General features: G+C 49.3%; 1 protein-coding gene across 3 annotated transcripts in view; it reads left to right on the top strand.

The window, feature by feature from the left end:
• The window catches only part of cntfr (ciliary neurotrophic factor receptor), a 74783-nt gene that overhangs the window by 43574 nt on the left and 12900 nt on the right, over positions 1-18309 (top strand). The window lies entirely within an intron of this gene.

The raw sequence follows: 18309 nt of genomic DNA, 5'->3' as shown, positions 1-18309 counted from the left end.
CGTGCCAAAAGAACCAAACAAATAGGAACCTCCATCTTGAATCCTCCAATATACACTGAGTTGCTATGTGCACTGATGTTCTAAATGATTTTGAAAGCAAGCCCCCCCCCCCGCCCCGCAATAGCCACGGGATTATTAGGCAGACGCTCCCTTCCTAGAGGGAACGCAGCTGATAGGGAATCAATCATAGCGTGGCCAAAAGTGACAGATTTTCAGGCAGCTTCATTCATCACTTTTCCAGCACGCTCGCTGAACAGAAAAAAATCCCTTTTTAACATTTCTAATAAAGTCGTCACCTTAGCCAAGGTCAAAATATAAAGGCAATCAATTGCAAAACAAATAGACGATATGATGAAATGTATGCACGTGGCCCCCGACCGAGGCGGGGAAGGTTATTAAATTGCGCCCGCCTGTCATCTGCAAAAAAGCACATCAGCCCAAATGAGTGGTGAATACGGAACAGGTGAGGAATGCAACAGCGGCTGCTGTGACGTCCCCACGCAAACGCCATCTGACGAATGAGTCCGTAGACGAGCGTGACGCCGGGCTGAATCTCAACGGCGATGATAGATTGCGCCGTGCTGCCGTCGTACCGAAGCCATCAACATTTTATGCCATAGTACATCACGTCACGTCACGTCACGTCACGTCGCCGGGATGAATGATGGGCTGACTCGCTTGTTAGTTTCCGTGTCTTTTCACCACTCATAATTTGGTGCATCATCGCCACACTTGCGCTCTCAAGTGCGACGCCAGTGTGTGAAAGGGAGACCGAGACCAAGACCGAGAGAGAGAAAATCCAATTTGCTTTGTGTAAATATTCAATGACAAGTTGGTGTCATCGGAATTGTCCAGATAGCCACGGAGGCCCGTTTGCCTTTTTCTACACCGCCACCGCACATCGTTACAAAGTGATCACAACGTGTCACGTGTCGCCGTTACCGTCGCGGCGTCGGCCAGATTTTATGCGGCGTTTATGACGCGCGCTGGGGGCGTGTTGTATTTCATGCGCGCTGCGCTGTTATCTAGAGGATCACAAAGAGCCATCTGTCCGTCTGTCTTTGCCATCTTTTGGGCTAAATTGCAAGAAAGTAACCCCGCCTGTACGTGCGCCAACTCCAATTTTCATTGCAATTCTCCAGTGATTATTTTTGCGACATACTTTCCCATTTCCCATTAAGAGCACCAGGACAGGATGAGCAATTTGAGCGCAGGTGTCATTTACAATTTCAGCCCCTAACGCCAATGTGCATTTTCATCACCCAAAGCGGCGCCGATGGCCTTTACGGCATCGGGACGAAAAAACATCGGCTTGTTTAAAACCTATTTAAAGGCACTTAGGCCACACGCGCGCTCGTGGTCGGTCGGAAGCTTTCGTCGCTCGGGGAACGAGTTGAAGGTGGATTAAGCTCCCTTGTTAAATCGATGAAGAAAATTGCAGGCTCCGCAGGCAAAGCCACGTGTCAAATGATTCCAATGGCGCTTCCCTGCTCACGTTGCGTTTGCGCGTCGGTACGCCCACGCTGAGACGCACGGCGGGCCGGCCCGGGGGACCGCCGCTAAATCGGCGGATAATGGATTTGTCTGGTATCTCGGCCGAGGCGAAAAGTTGCGTCTCATTTGGGATTTCTTGTTTCAAGCGGCGAGCGTTTACTTGGAAAAGTCGGCTTCCATTTGAAGGACTCCCTTTGCTGGCTCCGCCATTCCATTCCATTCTGTCTGTCCATCAGCGTAAAGGGGAAATACCTGCCTGGAAATGACTCCCTCCATTCAGCTATTTGTGCCTGCAGCCTCTGTCCTCACTTTGCCAAATGAGAAAGGAAGAGTCACTTTAGTTTGAGATGAGCCACCCAGCGTGAAAAGCGAGCCATCGGTGGTCTTTAGCCAGAAGGCTGGCCGCCACAAATCGGCTCGATTTTGATTGAGGATGAGTTAAGCTTTTCCACTCTGAGGACATTTTCTACCTTTCTTCCCCCTGCTCGCCAATGTTTTTACCTCTTACCTTATTTTCATCTTTTGCAATGCCGTACGTTGGCCTATCGCTTTCCTTTAAGTCCACCTCTGTGTGTTCTGCATTCTTCCAATGCTATGGACTCCCTAATTTACAACACGAGTCTTTTGCTCGACAGAAACGAAAGATGTGAACGCAAAAGCGTCCCGCTTATTTGGCCGTCGGACTTGATCCGCGCAGAGATTGCGTCGGCCAATGAACAACGGCGGGTGCAAAAGGAGCTCGGCTGGGCCGAGGGAACGGAAGACAAACAGGAAATAGTGAAGGCATGAAGCCGGACTGCGTGTTCTTATGTGGATTTAGCCAGGAATGTGGCAATGTTGAAAAGTCGTCTGGATCTGCTACTCCAGCCATTTCAACCTGAGTACAAGTTGGACACATTCAAGAAAATTTGGGCTTGGCCAGTCTTTTCAGATATCTCGCTTTTGTCCACTTTTTTTTCCTTGAGCATGCTTTGCCACGCTGGCTCTTGCTTGGAGCAAAGTCTGAAGCCGTAAAAGAAAAGGAGAGAAATGATTGTGTTGCTGGGCGGGATGCAAGTTGCTACTGTCACGCTCCATCTATCTACGCGCTACGGGTGTTAAGCATGCACGCCGTCTACCCAAGCAGAATTTTTTGCACGATGCCTTTACGTAACCCATCCCGTTGGCGTGTAATGGACCACTTCCTAACATCCTTTCACGCTCCAAGCTAAAACAAGAAGTTAGCCTTCTACTCCGGTCATTTTAGTTTTGTCGGAGCGCAGATTCTCTCTCACTCTGCGGTTAGATTTTAGGATCCAAGGCGAGAGATGACGCACTTGTCAACTTTTGAACGCGCTCTCCACCGAATCTCTTCTGACCTCCTGACAAAAAAATTCAAGCTCACACTTTTTTTTGTTCCGGATCTGTGACTGGAGTTCCATCTTGAAGCGACACCCCGAAGACTCGGGCTCCTAATTTGCCCAGCGGGGACGCGTCGGCCGATAGTTTGGCCACCACCACGAGCACCCCCGAGTACCGCAGCTGCGGCGGTATTTTGCCTTGGTCGGCTTCCTCCAGCGCCTTCGAGAGTCGCGCCCGCCCAAAACATTCCAATTGCCTCACGCGCATTCTATCGGCGTCTCCGCTAAATAAAGGAGGTCTTTCCGTAACGGCCGAGCGCCTCGGCCAATTCCGTCCACTCCGAGTGTCAATTACGGCGGCCAGGCCAGCCGGCGCGCTCCCCGGGGAACCCGCGCCGGATGGATAAATGGAATGTTCCCCAAGGACGGACGGGAGCGCCGGCGGCGGCGGCGGCGGCGGCGGAACACCCAGCCGGCGTCACGGGAAGGAGGCAAAAGAGCCGCACGCCAGCCAGCTAAATCAAGTCTTACGTGGTTTGGCGATATATTTGCAGGAATGTGGATTTCCGGCTGGCCCCGAGCTCCCTCCTTTGCTCACTGTAATTAGCATCGGGCCCAAAAACACGGCGAAATGTGCAATGGCGACGCATGGGAAGAAAGAGGAACCCGCGGGACGCTCCAAAGGATAAATATAGCCAAGAGTCAAGGCCGAGGAGACAAATAAACGCAGACGTGGAAATGGACGCACGTGTTGCGGCGGGCAGATGAAAGCCGTCCCGCCCGCGCAAACATAGCTCCCGTGTCCGCGGGAACGCTGCTTGTTGTGGAAAAACAGAGCGTTATTGGTCTTGGCGGGGCAAGAATGTGTCTTTGTGTGTGTGTGTGTGTGTCTGCGTCTAGCCATGGGAGGGCAAACTTTCAGGCACTTTCACCCCCCAAAAATGGCCGTGTATGTAGAGATGGATTCCATACCCACGAATGCATCCACCAAGACTGCACTTCGCAACTTTCCAGCGTCAATCAAGTCAACAAATACGTCAGGCTAAACTCTCCCAGTAAAGCCTGGATGTCGCGTCTGAGACGTGAGCACGTATTGAACACCCCCTCGCGCATGGAATTCAAATGAAGCCATGGCATCGTATTCATTTGATTCATTTGGTTGCCACTGATTGTGAAGTCCTTGAACACATTTCTCTGACGGATCCATCAATCAAGTCTCGCAGGCTCCGTAAAATAAGCTGGCTTCCTTTCGGACTCTAATCTCATTTGGAAAAATTGATCGATGGACACCGCCGCCGCGGCAGACACAAAGCCGCTGCCGTGCCGGCCTGTCTATTTTCACACATACTTGACGTCCTCTTCATTTTCCTTTGGAACGCATTCAACTTGAGAAAAAAACCCCAGCAATAATAGTAAGGTACCGTGTTTGGCACTCAGTGGAGCGTCTAAAAGAGAACGCCATCCATCCACGGTCACAATGACGGGAGCATGTATTTTATTTTCCTTCCCCGTTTTATCTTGGCGTGCGTCTTGGCGTCGTCACCCAGACGCATTTTCTGCCTCGGCAAAGTCGCGCCGAGGAAGTCCGGCTTTCTTTCGCATCTGTGGCGAGGAAAATGCATTGGTCAGAGTGAAATTAGCCGCCGAGCGAGCAGTATCGGAGCGAGTCAAGCTTTGCCTCACTGCTCAAAATCTGATTGCTCATTAGTAAAAAAACATTTCATTTCCAGCCAACACCTGCCTTGCGCTCTCTTTAAATGTTCCCTTCTGGTCCATTTCCCACTTTGACGCCGCTATCCTCGGCTCACTTTTCCTTTCAGGCAGCATTTCTCCTTCTCATTGGCTTCAAAGTCTTCCTTGACGGCTCGTCGGTGCAAGTCAATCAAACCCATTTGGATTTCGGAGCCCACAGAATACGTACCTTGGCGTTTCCCGTCTTTGGGAGCAAATACATTAGCGGAGGCACACGCTGCCTTGATTTCCCTTCGTGATCCCCATCGGGGAATGATTTATGAACAATGAGATAAACGACTATAGCAGAGATAACATTCATCTGTCAGACAGACGCAATCTTTATCTGAAACTGTCTACCCCCTTTTAGCCAGGTTCTATTTTAGCGATGCGAACACACGCCGTGAAACCGTGCCAAAGCTGTCGTGCCTTTGGTAAGATCTTTGCAATTTTCACCGGAGCCTTCTTTGCCGGCCGTGTTGTGTCTGACGTGGTTTGGATACCACCATCCAGTTCCCTCACCTGTGTCCGGTTATTTAACATTTTCCTTTTCTAATCGATAGGGTCATATGTACGTACGTCTCATCATTTGAAAAGTGGCTGTCTCAGTCTCTTACTTTTGAAGATTGGAATCCCTCTTCTTAGGTTTATATCGGAAATTCGGAGGTGGAAGGAGACGAGTTAAAGAGCGATCTCTTCCGACTGCTTTTGGTTTGGCCAGCCTTTCTGCTTTGACTCTCATTTTCTGGCCAAAGTTCTCATGGATCCATCCGTGGGCTTTGCTAGAGTGTCAGCACCACCGTACGGAGGAAATTGGAGGGTTGGAAGTTGGCAGACCATACTTTTCCATTTTTAAGACGATCATATTCCTCCCTCAAACGTCGATCCATAAAAATAAAAAAAAAGCTGCCAGATAAATGCCGTGTCATTACAAAGAGTCCATCTCATCAGTGGGCTCATTGGAGATTACACGCTGACATTTGTCCCCCCGCGTCTCCATACGTTGACCTCCGGGTTAATGACCAGCTATTGTCAAACACCTCCAGCCGCAAATAGCCTTTTAGAAAATGTATTAGAGGAGCTTATTAGATCCCGTCGCCCGTCTTGTCGTAGATTTCAATTTCGACGCTCGCTCGCTCTCGCTTGTTTGGGATCCATTTCCCGGGAGACCACGTCTGGGGTCCGCTTGGGTTTACCGCATGAATTATGGATGGCTACCTGACAACTATCGATCATATCCAGAGAAATCCTCGTTCTAACATTCATCGTACGGGAAATGCCACGTCAAGGGCAACGTCTCCGGCGCTTTGCCAACACACCTGCGACGGCGGGCTTTGCTGGCGTGGCGGCGCGCCACTGATCCGCCCGCGCCTCCTTACAGGCCAACGCTATTACCGGCCGTTCGGATGCAAAGCCAAGCCATTAAAGTGGGATTAATGGCCTTGTGGGAAAGGAAGCACGGCGTATTCCGTTACACGCCGGTGTCGCGATGGGGAGGTCCTAAGAGTCACCTGACCTGGGGAGGGGGGCGGGCCATCTGCCCATCTTTTTCATCTTGGGCCAGATAGAGCTGAAGGGGGCGGCCGGATCGCTCTTCAAGTACCCCCAACTTTAGACGCCCTGACGGAAAATGGAGCGCCGTTACACCGGACTCCGAAATATCAATGTGGTTTCAAGTGTGCGAAACTTCCACGCGAGGTTAAGCGAGGGAGGGCCCACGCAAATCCGAGTGCCGATGGCGCGTCTCCCTTTGAAGCCCACAATTAAAAGCCGCCGTCTTTGCCGTCCGACAAAGCCGACTTGAAGTGTCGGCGGCGTTTTTCCAACGCCGCTTTCATCCTGTCCTCTTGGCTCGTGCCTTATTTAAAGCCCCGGTTGAGGCGTCACCGAGCTGCCCCTTAAATCAAAGCGCGCATCTCCTTTTATTCCTTTTTAGGCGCTCCTGTCATTCCATGCATTATAAACTCTTGCTAGCTTGTCGGACGCAGCCCATTTTTCCTTAATGAACGGTGAAAGCACCTCGGGGAAGAAAAAAAATCCTTCCAGTTTCTCTGCGCTACCGTTGGTACCGTTGGCCTCGCCTCCGTCTCCAAACGTTTTCCCAACCGTGGCTTGAGAAGTCGGTGCGTGCCGGCGCTTTGGTCTAATGCTTACAATGCTAATGCGAAGCGGGCGACTGCCATGAATCTTGGCTAACGTAGCGTACATGTTGCGCTATTCCCCGTGCGGCGCATGCCGGCGAGCCTGTGGGAATGTCAATGAGCCTTTGCCTTTAAAAAGGGGCTTTTGATGATAATGAGCACTTGGCTTATTGATTTGACTTTTGGATCTCCAGGTCAAACACATTTGCACTTTTTTTCCCCTCCCCAAAAATGCGTCCGTCCGACGACACCCCATAACTAATTTGTACTCTGGTGTGTGTGTTTAAGCGTTCTCATCCGAGCGGTTGTAACTGCGGTCATGCACATTTGCGTGTGTGTACTTTGGCGCAGGCGAGGATATACGGCGAGTCACGTCTGACTAGCGCTGAAGCCACAAATGTAAATGGATGGACGGCGCGTGTTATCTGGCCCGGGAATTTCCCCCAGCGCTTGGTGCCGATGCGCTATTTTCTTTCCGCTCGGCTCCCGTCGGAGGTCAAAGTGCGCGCGACGTAGACCGCCTCGCCGTCTTCCCACCGACGTGACGGGGATAAGCCGTGTTGTCGAGGGATACGCACGGGGCGATTGGCTTGCAAATGCTCTTGCACCGTAAACCTTTTCTTCTTCTACATCCCTTCACTTTCCAGTAAATATCCGTGACATGCAAGTATAACCCACAGCTGCAGGACTCACTGAGTCCAGGTGTTTTTTTAGTACTCAATCTCATCCTACGAATTGGACTGTCTCTTTAAACAATGTGGTACATGTTGCCATCCGGCACAAGATGGACAAATAAACGGCTTGTTAAAACGCTGCCGTCCACACGACCAAGCAAGAAGCGAAACGTGAGCCCGCCGTGGAAACGAAGCTTCCGTCAGTCTAGCAACATTCGGCCGGCAGAAAAAACAAAAAACAAATCCCGTGTACTGCTCAAATCCAACTCCTCCTTCAAGCATAAAACAATTTATCTACACCACGCCCGGGCATGTAGACAATGGCAGATTAGTGGAATTTGGAGCGCTCTATTAAAATGGAGTATCCACACAATGCGCTGCTCTCTATCTGCCTCTAATTGCTATTCATTTTCACTGGCCATTACATTTGTCCTTGATGATATTCTTCATTTGATTTCTCTCTCCCTCTTTTCCGACCCTAAAGTCATCACGTGATTAATGGCAGCCATTGCTTTCTTCAATATCAACATGTTTTAGACTTGAGCAGATGAAGCCTCATTCGTGTGTGTATCGAGGCAAACATAAATAACGTTGCGGATTTAATTTATGCAGTTAAAGACGCAGACATGCACTTAGACATGCCTGCCAAGAATTTTATTAAAAATGCAATTAGGATGCAGACGCCTTGAAAACGTTTGGCCAATACGTATTTAGTTTGGCGCTCTCATCTGCAAGTAATGAGCAATTCCAGGCAACCTTCCTCCCCCTTTGAATGCGTGAAGTAAACCACCAAAGTGAAGTAGACTGGCATTGAAATTTGATGCACACCTGTTCATTGATGGGATGCGAACGCCGTATATTGAAATAAGCTATTTATTGTTGTTACTATTTTCTTTGCAAATGTCTTGCTCTTAATTAATCATTTGATTTTCATTTTTTGGAATAGGCTTTATATGCGTTTTCTATTCGCCTGCGAGAATTCAAAGCTGGCTTTGCAGTCTGAAGGTTTCTGGCATCCTATCGCACTCCCTCGACCCTGAAAGAGAAAATAACGAATAGTACGTGAGCCCGTCGACTGCTGGTCTCCGCTTGACCCCAAATCACCCTAAATGGCTTCATTTCACTCTGCGTCATTTCAGGCCATTGTTCATAAATCTTAAAGCACATTTCAGTCTTCTGCTTTGGTCCGATAAGACCACTCGACGGCGTTGAAAGACGCGTTAATTGTACACGGCGCAGCATCCATCCTTGGCGCTTAGCATTTAGCCGGTCGGCTACAAAATAACTTCAACGTGGCTCTTGTCATAATCCTAAAGTGTGAAATGGATAGGAAGCCGTAACTTTTGACAGAAATGGACTCACTTGGGAGTAAAAACGCCATCGCGTACGTATCGTCGCCGACCGGTGCCTCCGTTCTTTACCCGTTTTTTTTCTGTGGTGGCCACGGGTCCATCCTAGGACCCGGTAGACCACAACCCAGGCAAACTGGCCGAGCCTGACCGAAGGGGAGGCCGAGCCCAGCCCAACGTACTTTTCTTTCTTTCTCTTTTCAGCTTGAATCTCTGTAGCGAGCGTGACTTATTCGCCTGGGAAAGCTTTCCCACAGTCCCTTTGTGTTTTGTGCTAAATCACAACCTTGACAGGTTAGGCTGCACGCGGGATCTCCAACGCCGGCGCTCGGACTCTCTTCCAGGGCCAGCGTCGGCCGTTGAGCCGCGCGCTTCTGCCTTTTTGATCTGGCAAATGCATACTTGACGCAAGCCTGCCTGACCCACGACTTTAGGAATGAGGGCACGTGAATGAATGAATTGCGCTCATCTCTGAGAGCTAATTCAATCCATTTCTTCATGCGTGCTGTTTGTCTTTTTACAAAGTTGACAACGTCTGATGATTGAACACCATTCGATGTCATCTGTTCTCAATGTTCTTTATCCCGCAAACAAACAAACAAAAACAGTCATTAGTCAAGTCTTTGTTTCCGTTTTTGGTGTGACGGTCATTCAGTCTTGGGGCTTTCTTGCTTTTGGCGGGCCACTTTTCTCCCATCTGTGCGTTCCCTCCCCATGTCAGCGCCAGCCACCAAACCCTTTTGAGTTTGCGCTCTATTAGCTTCCGCCGCCTTCCAATGACGAGAAGAGATTGTCCGTGGGACAAAGCGCGGAGATATTTTCCAATCTTCTACGTGAGAAGGTGTCGACGCTGGCGTTGCGTCTTCTCGCCTCACCCCGAAGCGTTCCCGCCTGCGTGGATCTACGCCAGCCCGCCCGCCCGCCCGGCTGTGGACTGTCACCTTGCGTTTAGCGTGAAGAGCGGGGAAGTGAAGGAAAAGAAGCGTGGGAGGCCGAGTTCCAAAGAGCGCCAAACGCGCGGAGCCGCTTTAAGGTGGGATGGGATTGCGCCGCGCCGCGCCTATGGGGGAAAGTTCAGATGACTTTTCTTTGGCTGGCGTTTTTGTCGGGAGTGGGGACGCAACCCCAAAGAGTGGGCCACAGCAGGCCACCATTCAGGATTTGTTTTCACCCAAGCGCTACATAAAGCCCATCAAGCCGACTATTTTCTCACTCGACCCGTCCGTGCGTTTTTCCCATGCCCCCCCCCCCCCCCCCTCGCCTTATCTTTTCCAACAGATTTGGTCGCCCGCCTTCCGCGTCTTCTATTTAACAACTGGCCAGACTTTCATCCGTCGGTGCTGTGTTTTTTTTTCTATCCATACTGCGGTTTTAAGCTTTTTGTGTTCCTCTCGCTCACATTTGGACTCTTTGAATATGTGGAGTTTTCCAACATATGCTCTCCCCCTGGCTATGTTTGCCTCCTTTTGTGTGGAAAGGCAGGGCATTTTTGCTGCCATTGATCATGATTCATTTCTCCCTAAAGCTTTTTTGGCAATTAAGTTGGAAATGGTGTCCCACAACGTCAGTCATTTTGAACGGCGGGCGGGCGGGCGGCTGAGCCAAACCCCCTCCTTCCGGAATTGCGGCAATTTCTCCATCTCTCGTTGGGAGTTATTAAGGGATGTGCATTTTCCCTTCTCCCCCGGGGCACGGATATGATTTGGAACGGATTTGGACGTCGGGGTTTGTTGGCACCTGCTGCCAAAATGAGAGCTAAAGTTGAGAGAGAACATTTTGATTGCATCTGGACAGGTGGGAAGATGTGAGTGAGCTTGATCTACTTTGTTGAAAATCACAGTGCATTTGTTACAATGACGCTGTTTGTCCCAAATTGCATGGCTTCCAAAATCCAAGTTTTTTGCAGTACCCATTCTGGCCCAGCGAGTCGTACTCCACTTTGTCTCTTGACCTTGGGCGTCGACCTGCGTTTGGCGTTTTGCCTCTTGCTACATTACACCGTACGTAATACGTGATGTGCTAGCGTTTCAGGTGCTAGCTGGGGTCATGGAATTCCTTTTTCATTTATTCCTAAGCTCCCCAGAGACCCGTGCTGTTTCAATGACCTCGTGTACGACAACATTTCTTTGCGACGTGACTCCTATTCATTCGCTTGCGCTTCCCTGGCGTTTTTTTTGCTCCGCTTGCTTTCTTGGCATTTGCAATCTTTTTGCTTTGCATTGTTAGATATATATATATAGATATATATATAGATATATATATATATATATATATATATATAGATAGATATAGATATAGATATAGATATAGATATAGAGATAGAGATATAGATATAGATATAGATATAGATATAGATATAGATATAGATATAGATATAGATATAGATATAGATATAGATATAGATATAGATATAGATATAGATATAGATATAGATATAGATATAGATATAGATATAGATATAGATATAGATATAGATATAGATATAGATATAGATATAGATATAGATATAGATATAGATATAGATATAGATATAGATATAGATATAGATATAGATATAGATATAGATATAGATATAGATATAGATATATATATATATATATATATATATATATATATATATATACACATACATACATACATACACATTGTGTTTGTCGAATATGAGACGTTCCTTCAGTTGTGGCTCATTTTCTAATCCAGCTCTCTCAAAAAGAAGCCGGACATGGTTAAAATAAGACTATTCCGGGGACGGACAGGTTTGTGGAAACGCCGATTGATCAATGCTTTGTATAAAAAAAATACAAAAAAACATTGACCCTAACCCAAACCCAATAGAAAGCCCAGCTGGCCCACAAGCCAGCCATTGGAGAAATTCCACGCGAAGACGAGGGCACACCTTGACGGCGTGCCTTTACGCCTCCGTGTCCTTCCAGATTGTAAAAGGCATTTGTAAAACAAACAAATGGTGTATTGGCTTGGCCTCATGCCAGCCTTCAGTGCGCACACACACAAGCACTTGCAAGTTATTCAGTTCTACAAGTGTTCACACACACACCCCGTCCACTCGATACAGCAATGTCTCCTATTACACAGGAATATTTGGATAGAAAATTCTCTTAACACCTGAGGTGACTGACCTCCCGTGGCTAAGACAACACGCGCTCTTTTGGTAGGCACGCACACACCCGTGTTTCCGCCAGCCAGATGAAATTGCCCTTCAAAGTAAGCGCGCAATCGACAGCAGCTCCGTTCTGGCCGACGGCCCTCCCAACATTTCCGACGGTTTCCTGTCGTTTTGGTGGCGGTGGAGCATCTGTAACACGGCGGGCGCTTGCGGTCGAGGTCAGAACGGAAAAGTCTTTTCCCCGGCTAACCTCGGTGCTTTTCACGGGCCGGAGCACGGAGCCGTTAGCCGGGTGGCATTCCGAAGGATGCTAACAGAAATAAGGATTGGAACTTGTTCCACACGGCATGTAAATGCACGCAAATGTCAAGTCTAGCGCCATTTCTTCGTTTTACTGTAAAAATGGGAATGCTAATCAAATGCTCCTATTGTTTTAATGCTGTTTTCCAGCAAAAACAACAAATATTTTTTTCTCATTCAAATAAAAGTCTGGCCAGGCAACACACTTGAAGTAGAAAAGGGAAGATTTAAAAAAAGAACCACTGAAATGAGGACATTGGTTAGGACCTTGTTGTGTGTGGAAATATATTTTTGGACGGACGATCCAAACGCAAGCAACGCCATGAAATGCGCCGGCCTATCGGGTGATGCAGATGTTTGGGAGGATTTACAAGGCACAAAGCTTCTTTGATCCACACCAGGCCAAAGTCAACATGTGTTGGAAGCATGTGGAGGGAGGGAGGGAGAGAGATAAGTAGTCGTTATTATCGCCCAAGATGACACATTTCAATCCCAACAGTTACTCCTCGCTTTCCAATGATCACATCCAATAGGAATGTTAACGCTTGGCAGCCACGTTGTATTTGTCCAAAGGGACGAGTCTTTGTCACCCGTTGGATCTGTAATCGTAAATCCAAAATGATACATAAAGCAAGGAATGGAGATGCTCGGTGCCTTGCTCAAGAGCCTGTGAAGATTGTCCAGAAGCCGTCTAAGACGCCGTCCGTCTCTGTGAACTACGTATTGCTAATCAAACAATGGCTCTCTGGCTGGCTTCAGTGTACTTTGAGTATAATAGATGGCCAGCAGCCCACTCGCTACATGCCACAGACATTTTAATGTGCTTGTAATGAGGCAGTGCTGTATTGTGACTCATGTCACATTGGCTACATTTCAAAGAGCCGTTCGTCCGAATGAACGTTCGGTGGAACGTCCATTCGGCGACCTGTCCGTCTGTCAAACGTCCGTCGGCGAAACGTCTTTAGGCGAATCATCCGGTCACGCTTACGAAGTACTCCTGAGCTTGTCTTTATTGGGCTTTTATCTTATATGATATGCCGGTGTTCTAAGGCAATGTCGATCCTAGCCAAGCAAAAAGGTCAAATATGCATTTTGGAAAATGATCTGTTGTTGGCTCTGCAATGGCGGCGTCCGTGGCCTCGGCCGCCGCCGTGCAAAACTTTCCCCCTCGTTTTCGTCACGACCGTCGACCAATGGGAGCGTGCCAGATGCGCTGACCGTAACTGGTTGGAGCGGACCACTTAGCGTTATTAGTCTCCGACAAAATGGGATTTTTTTTTCCAATTCCAAAGCGTAAACATGAAAACAAATAGAGGAGGCCCCGCCCCGTAACTCAAGTCTGGTCCACTTAGCCTTAACACGGAATATTTCAATCGGTAACGTCAAAGAAGAACAAACGCGGCCTGAGTGCCTTCCGCCGCCGTCCTCTCTTAACACGCTCCTTTTTACTCTTAAAGTGTTGTCGTGATAAAATAGGAAAAAACATGTCATCGGCACAAAGAGGAAGGCAACTGAGTGTCAAAAAAAAAACACAAAACAAACAAATCCTTTCCAGAGTCTTAAAAGAGCGAAATACAAAGCAAAGAGCGACCGACCGACCGGGCCAAGAAAGCCATGAAGAGGCCCCAGGGAAGCGGATTGAAAATATGACCAAGCCGGCATTCCGACTGCACGGAAAACCAAATAGAAATAAAGAAAGCACCCTGACGCCGGCGGGCTAAAAAGAGGAAGCTGTTAGCAATCGCTCCTTGTCGTTGCCGAGCCGTGACGTTTCGATGGTTGAACGGAATTTAATGTTTCGAATTCAAAGTGTACCGCGTTTGGGTGCGCGACGGCCACACCGAGACTTGGCCGGGATTTTCATCCTCGCTCGCGTCCAACGTGCTCGTTGGTCGGCCAAAACCTGCTGTAATTGGGTGAAAGCATACGAGCCCGGTCTATGGCAGACGTCCCCGCATCCAGTACATATTCCACTTCTCCAACGAGCGATATAGTAATATGATCTCGTAGCGATCCCCGTGATTACGAGAGCCGTTTCCAAAGGATGCCTCCCGAGACTGAAACGGGTAGCTCACGGGAGCGCTTTGAAAAATGGAAGCAATTATCAATGTAAACATGCGTTTCACTTATTGGGCTTTGTTAGCTGTCATGGAGAGCCACGCGCCGTACCTAGAACGAGCGTTTTACAGCCGAGCTGTTCACCGATCGCTTCAATCACGTCAAGTACATGGATGGATATGAGTGACATATTGTACACCGGGGGTGGCCAAGTCCGGTCCTGGAGAGCCCCTCCCTGTCATCCAGCCTGTTTTCCATCTCTCCCTCCTCTAGCACACCTGAATCAAATGATCAACTCATCAATCAGCGAGCAATCCTAATGATATGATTCAGGTGTGTTGGTGGAAAACAGAGCGGACTTGGCCATCCTCGGTGTCCACACAAAATGTTTCTGAATTTTTTGACACAAAACAAAACATAGATCCCACATGGCAGGATTAGCACGGATGACCACTTCTATCTGGCACTTTTAGAGTAGCGCTGACGAGTACTTTCCACTTGGGATGGATCTATTGGAAGAGAAAAGTTTCTTTATTTTTCTTGCCTCTGTGCGATTGGTACAGCCCGCCCTCAAAGAAGGGAAATACCTCTGTCACCCTATATTTCACACCGTTTTTACCTCCCCCCCCCTTGAAACATATCTATTATTTGAAAGTGCTTGAGTTCATTGACGGTACGCATGCCTCTACGTCGGTCGGGTCTAAATGGAAGTTAGTAGAGGACACGTTGACGCCCGCCGGATGAGTTTTGGGCCACTTTAACGGCGTTTTGTGAAGCCCTCGCAATAACTGTGTGAATACTTGTGCTCCGGGGATGGGGTGGAGGTACAGGGGGGCGTGGGGGGAGAGGGGGTCTCATTCTCGGGCGGGTCAAATGTCTGAGTCCTCTCAAGGAGATTAGTGAAGAGAGATTGAATCCCAGATGAAGGGATGAGAAAAGGGGAGTGGATTGGCGGAAGGGTCTTAGTGGCGCTGTGTGTTTGGTAGGGGGAGTCTGGGGGGGGTTCTGTGAAGTCCATTCATGCCCTGCTGAATAAATAGAATTCTTTCTCCGTCTCTCTTTTTTCGCCTTTCCTTTGCTCCGCTCCGCTCCCCCCCCCCCAATCACCACACACACACACACACGTTCCTTCACAGATTTGCTCTCCATCGTTTGGCTCTTCTCACCATCTTTTCTCCACTTCTTTTGGCCCCGCATTCCTCCTGTCTTTCCTGTCACGGCCTTGTGTCTGTGATGTCATTCAGGACAAAGAAGCCAAGCTTGTCTGGAATGCGAGACCGACCGAGACGGAGAGACGGCCGGGCGGTGGGAGGGAAAAAAAAGAACCAAACGTAGAGAATGGGCCCCCAAAACCCCAGGACAAGGAAATATGCCAATAGAGCGTTTCTTCATTTCTTGACCACGTGGCTCCATTCTACTTTCCCCGAATGAGTGGCTGAGCACAGTCCGCGTTTCAAATGTTCCCTTTCCCCATTGAGCTCGATTGCGTCGTAATTGCTCGATTCCGAAATGGCCAACCGATTCGTGCCTTTGTCCTTTCTCTTCGTTCCTTTTTTTAAACGTCCTGGCGTGCGCGTATGAATGTAGTTATGTAGGCCACCTTTGTATATATTCTAGGGTCCTTTTTCTGTTTGCTAGCATAACAAAGCAAAAAAGAAAGCAACCTGGTCGTCGTGTAATTATTATTAAGAGTGAAGAATGGGGAGGAAAAAATAACCATTTTTGCAGAATGACTGAGGATAGATAGGTGCAGGATTGGATGCACTCCTGCCCGCCCGCCCGCTCCCAAAGCCTCATCTGTCAGCAACAATAAAAGAACATGTTCCCATAACAAAGTCAGCTGTGAATGAGAAAAATGCATTGTTGATTCTCAAACAATCCAGGGGTCAATGTGTGCAAAAAATGGAGGTCAATTTCCTCATCACTTCCTTTAGTCTGCCTTGTTGCTAGGGCCCACTTCCTTGTGGCTGCTTTGAGAACAATTTTCATCCTCGGGGGAACCCGTGACAGAAGCGCCAACGTGGCAGAGATGCACGCGCCCGTGCCGCGCTTTAGCTGACGCCGTCGCTGAATACATTACAATAAATTAGCGCCGCTTTTTAAATGACCCGGCTGGGATCTTGCTCGCGAATGCCTTGTTTTCTTTCCTTCCTCTCTCTCGCAAAGTGGCGTCGGAAAGAATGCTTTCGGACAGAAAGAAAGGCTAGAGGAAAATGATTGACTGCTTATAGTCATTGGTCAAGGGGACGCGAACTTGCCACACCGTATGCACGGTACCAGCAGTTTGGGCATTTGAGGTCAGAGGTTAACGAAAAGCTAGCAAAGCGCCAAAGGTAGCCCGGTAGCCCAGAAGCATCTCCAACCGGGTCTCGTGGATGAGTACCACGCAAGACCCGAGATTTGGACGCAGGCATACATTTGCGCCCACGCGGTGTGCCCGACCTCCCCCTCCGAAGGCCTGTCTTTCAGAAACACTGATGGATGAATCTGTCACTCCGGGCGTGCGTGCTTGTCAAGACAATCCAATGGCCCTGTCTGTCGACCACACGCACGCACGCACGCACGCACGCAGCACAGAAAGGACTCAACAAATCGGAGGTGAGAAAAGCAGCAAGGGGGCGAAGAAGAGCAGCCCACTTCAGAAAGCATCGTGATTGTGTCTCACCGTGATCAAGGGAAAGATACCATGGGACCTTTCGATACTAATTTCTGGGAGCAATTAGAGCCTTGAGACGTCAATTTTTTTTAAATTTAAAACCCTACTCTAGCCAGCTTTAAGTTCACGTCCAGTACGGGTCCAAATGGCCGGTCTACTTCCTCGAGTGGTCTGTTTGGAGTCGGGCTTCGGAATGTCAAAGAAGCCTCCGGGCCGCCGGTTTCCATGACGTTGTTTACAAACATAAGCAGCGTCAACAGGAAGCGTCCCCCCCTTCTTACATGTGTTTGCTTTATTTCCGGCAGTGAGTCAGACCCAGGCCAGCTCTGCCAAGCCACGGCGGCTCTTGTCGACTCGGTGGAATCTCTCTTCGCTCCAAAGGCGTCCAATGCGCAAAGGCCGCTAAGCTTGGCGCTTCCGGCGCCAGATGAACAACACGCATGGGAGTGACGCAAACGCAGCTGGTCGGCGGGGGAACGGACGCGTGGGAGGACGGCGCGCGTGACAGTCCGTGTCGACTCCGCCGCTCCAGCAATCCCGGAGATTGGACCGGCGGCCTCAAAACCTGCGGCTCGGCCGCTCCACTCCACACCTCGAGGGCGTCCGTTCGGCGGATTTTCGCACGGTTGCATAGTTGAGCCGTGCAAACACGGCGCAGACGTGACGATCGTACGGATGATTTCGAGCGTGCTCTAATCGAAGCCGTACGCTCGTGTAAACCGTGGCCGTTTGAAAGATTGAGCAGCGCAAACACCGGCGCACCTCGGCAGACTGTTGCTATCGTACGGGAGGCCGAAGCGTTTCAAGTGAACAAACAGCCGTGTCATTTGGCGGTTCCTTCTCATTGACACTGCCCTTTGGAATGCCACGGGGTGGGGTGGGGTGGGGGGTTGGGGGGGCTAGCTTAGGGGCTGCACAAAAGAAAGCCCTGGGTTTGTGTGTGCGTTTCAACCATCCTGTCGAATTAGCGTCGTGAATAGTAAGTATTACTGTGAATGACGCCAATAAGAGGGAACAATGGCTGTCATTTGGCCCCCTTTTTCTCCTTCTTGCTCTTTGTTTGTAATCCCTTCTATCCCCTACTCCCAAATGACATTGAATCTCACCCCCTTCCTTCACTCCAGCAGCAATGATTCAAAACGCCGTATTGCTTTTGTGCCGTTCGGAAGAAACTCTGGAGTTAATGAGACTGAGCCCATGGTTCACTTTCAATAGTTTGGAATCCGTTCAGTCTATTCAAGCATGGCGGCAGGCCAAAGCCTCAACAAAAACAAACACAAAAAAAAACGGCACGCCACCAATCGACCGTAAATGCTGCGTACTGATGTGAAAGTCAACGAGTAGGACGCTTTTTTGCCGGGCTTTTCCCGGCCGAGCCCGCGTGGGTTTTTAGCTTCCGAGGTGGCGGTGGCGGCGGCGGCGGCGCTCCCGCACGAAGCAGC

This window comes from Stigmatopora argus, chromosome 16 (assembly GCF_051989625.1).
Source record: "Stigmatopora argus isolate UIUO_Sarg chromosome 16, RoL_Sarg_1.0, whole genome shotgun sequence".
Taxonomy (NCBI): domain Eukaryota; kingdom Metazoa; phylum Chordata; class Actinopteri; order Syngnathiformes; family Syngnathidae; genus Stigmatopora; species Stigmatopora argus.
The sequence above is the reverse complement of the archived record's forward strand: the minus strand, read 5'-3'. Positions and strand labels throughout refer to the sequence as shown.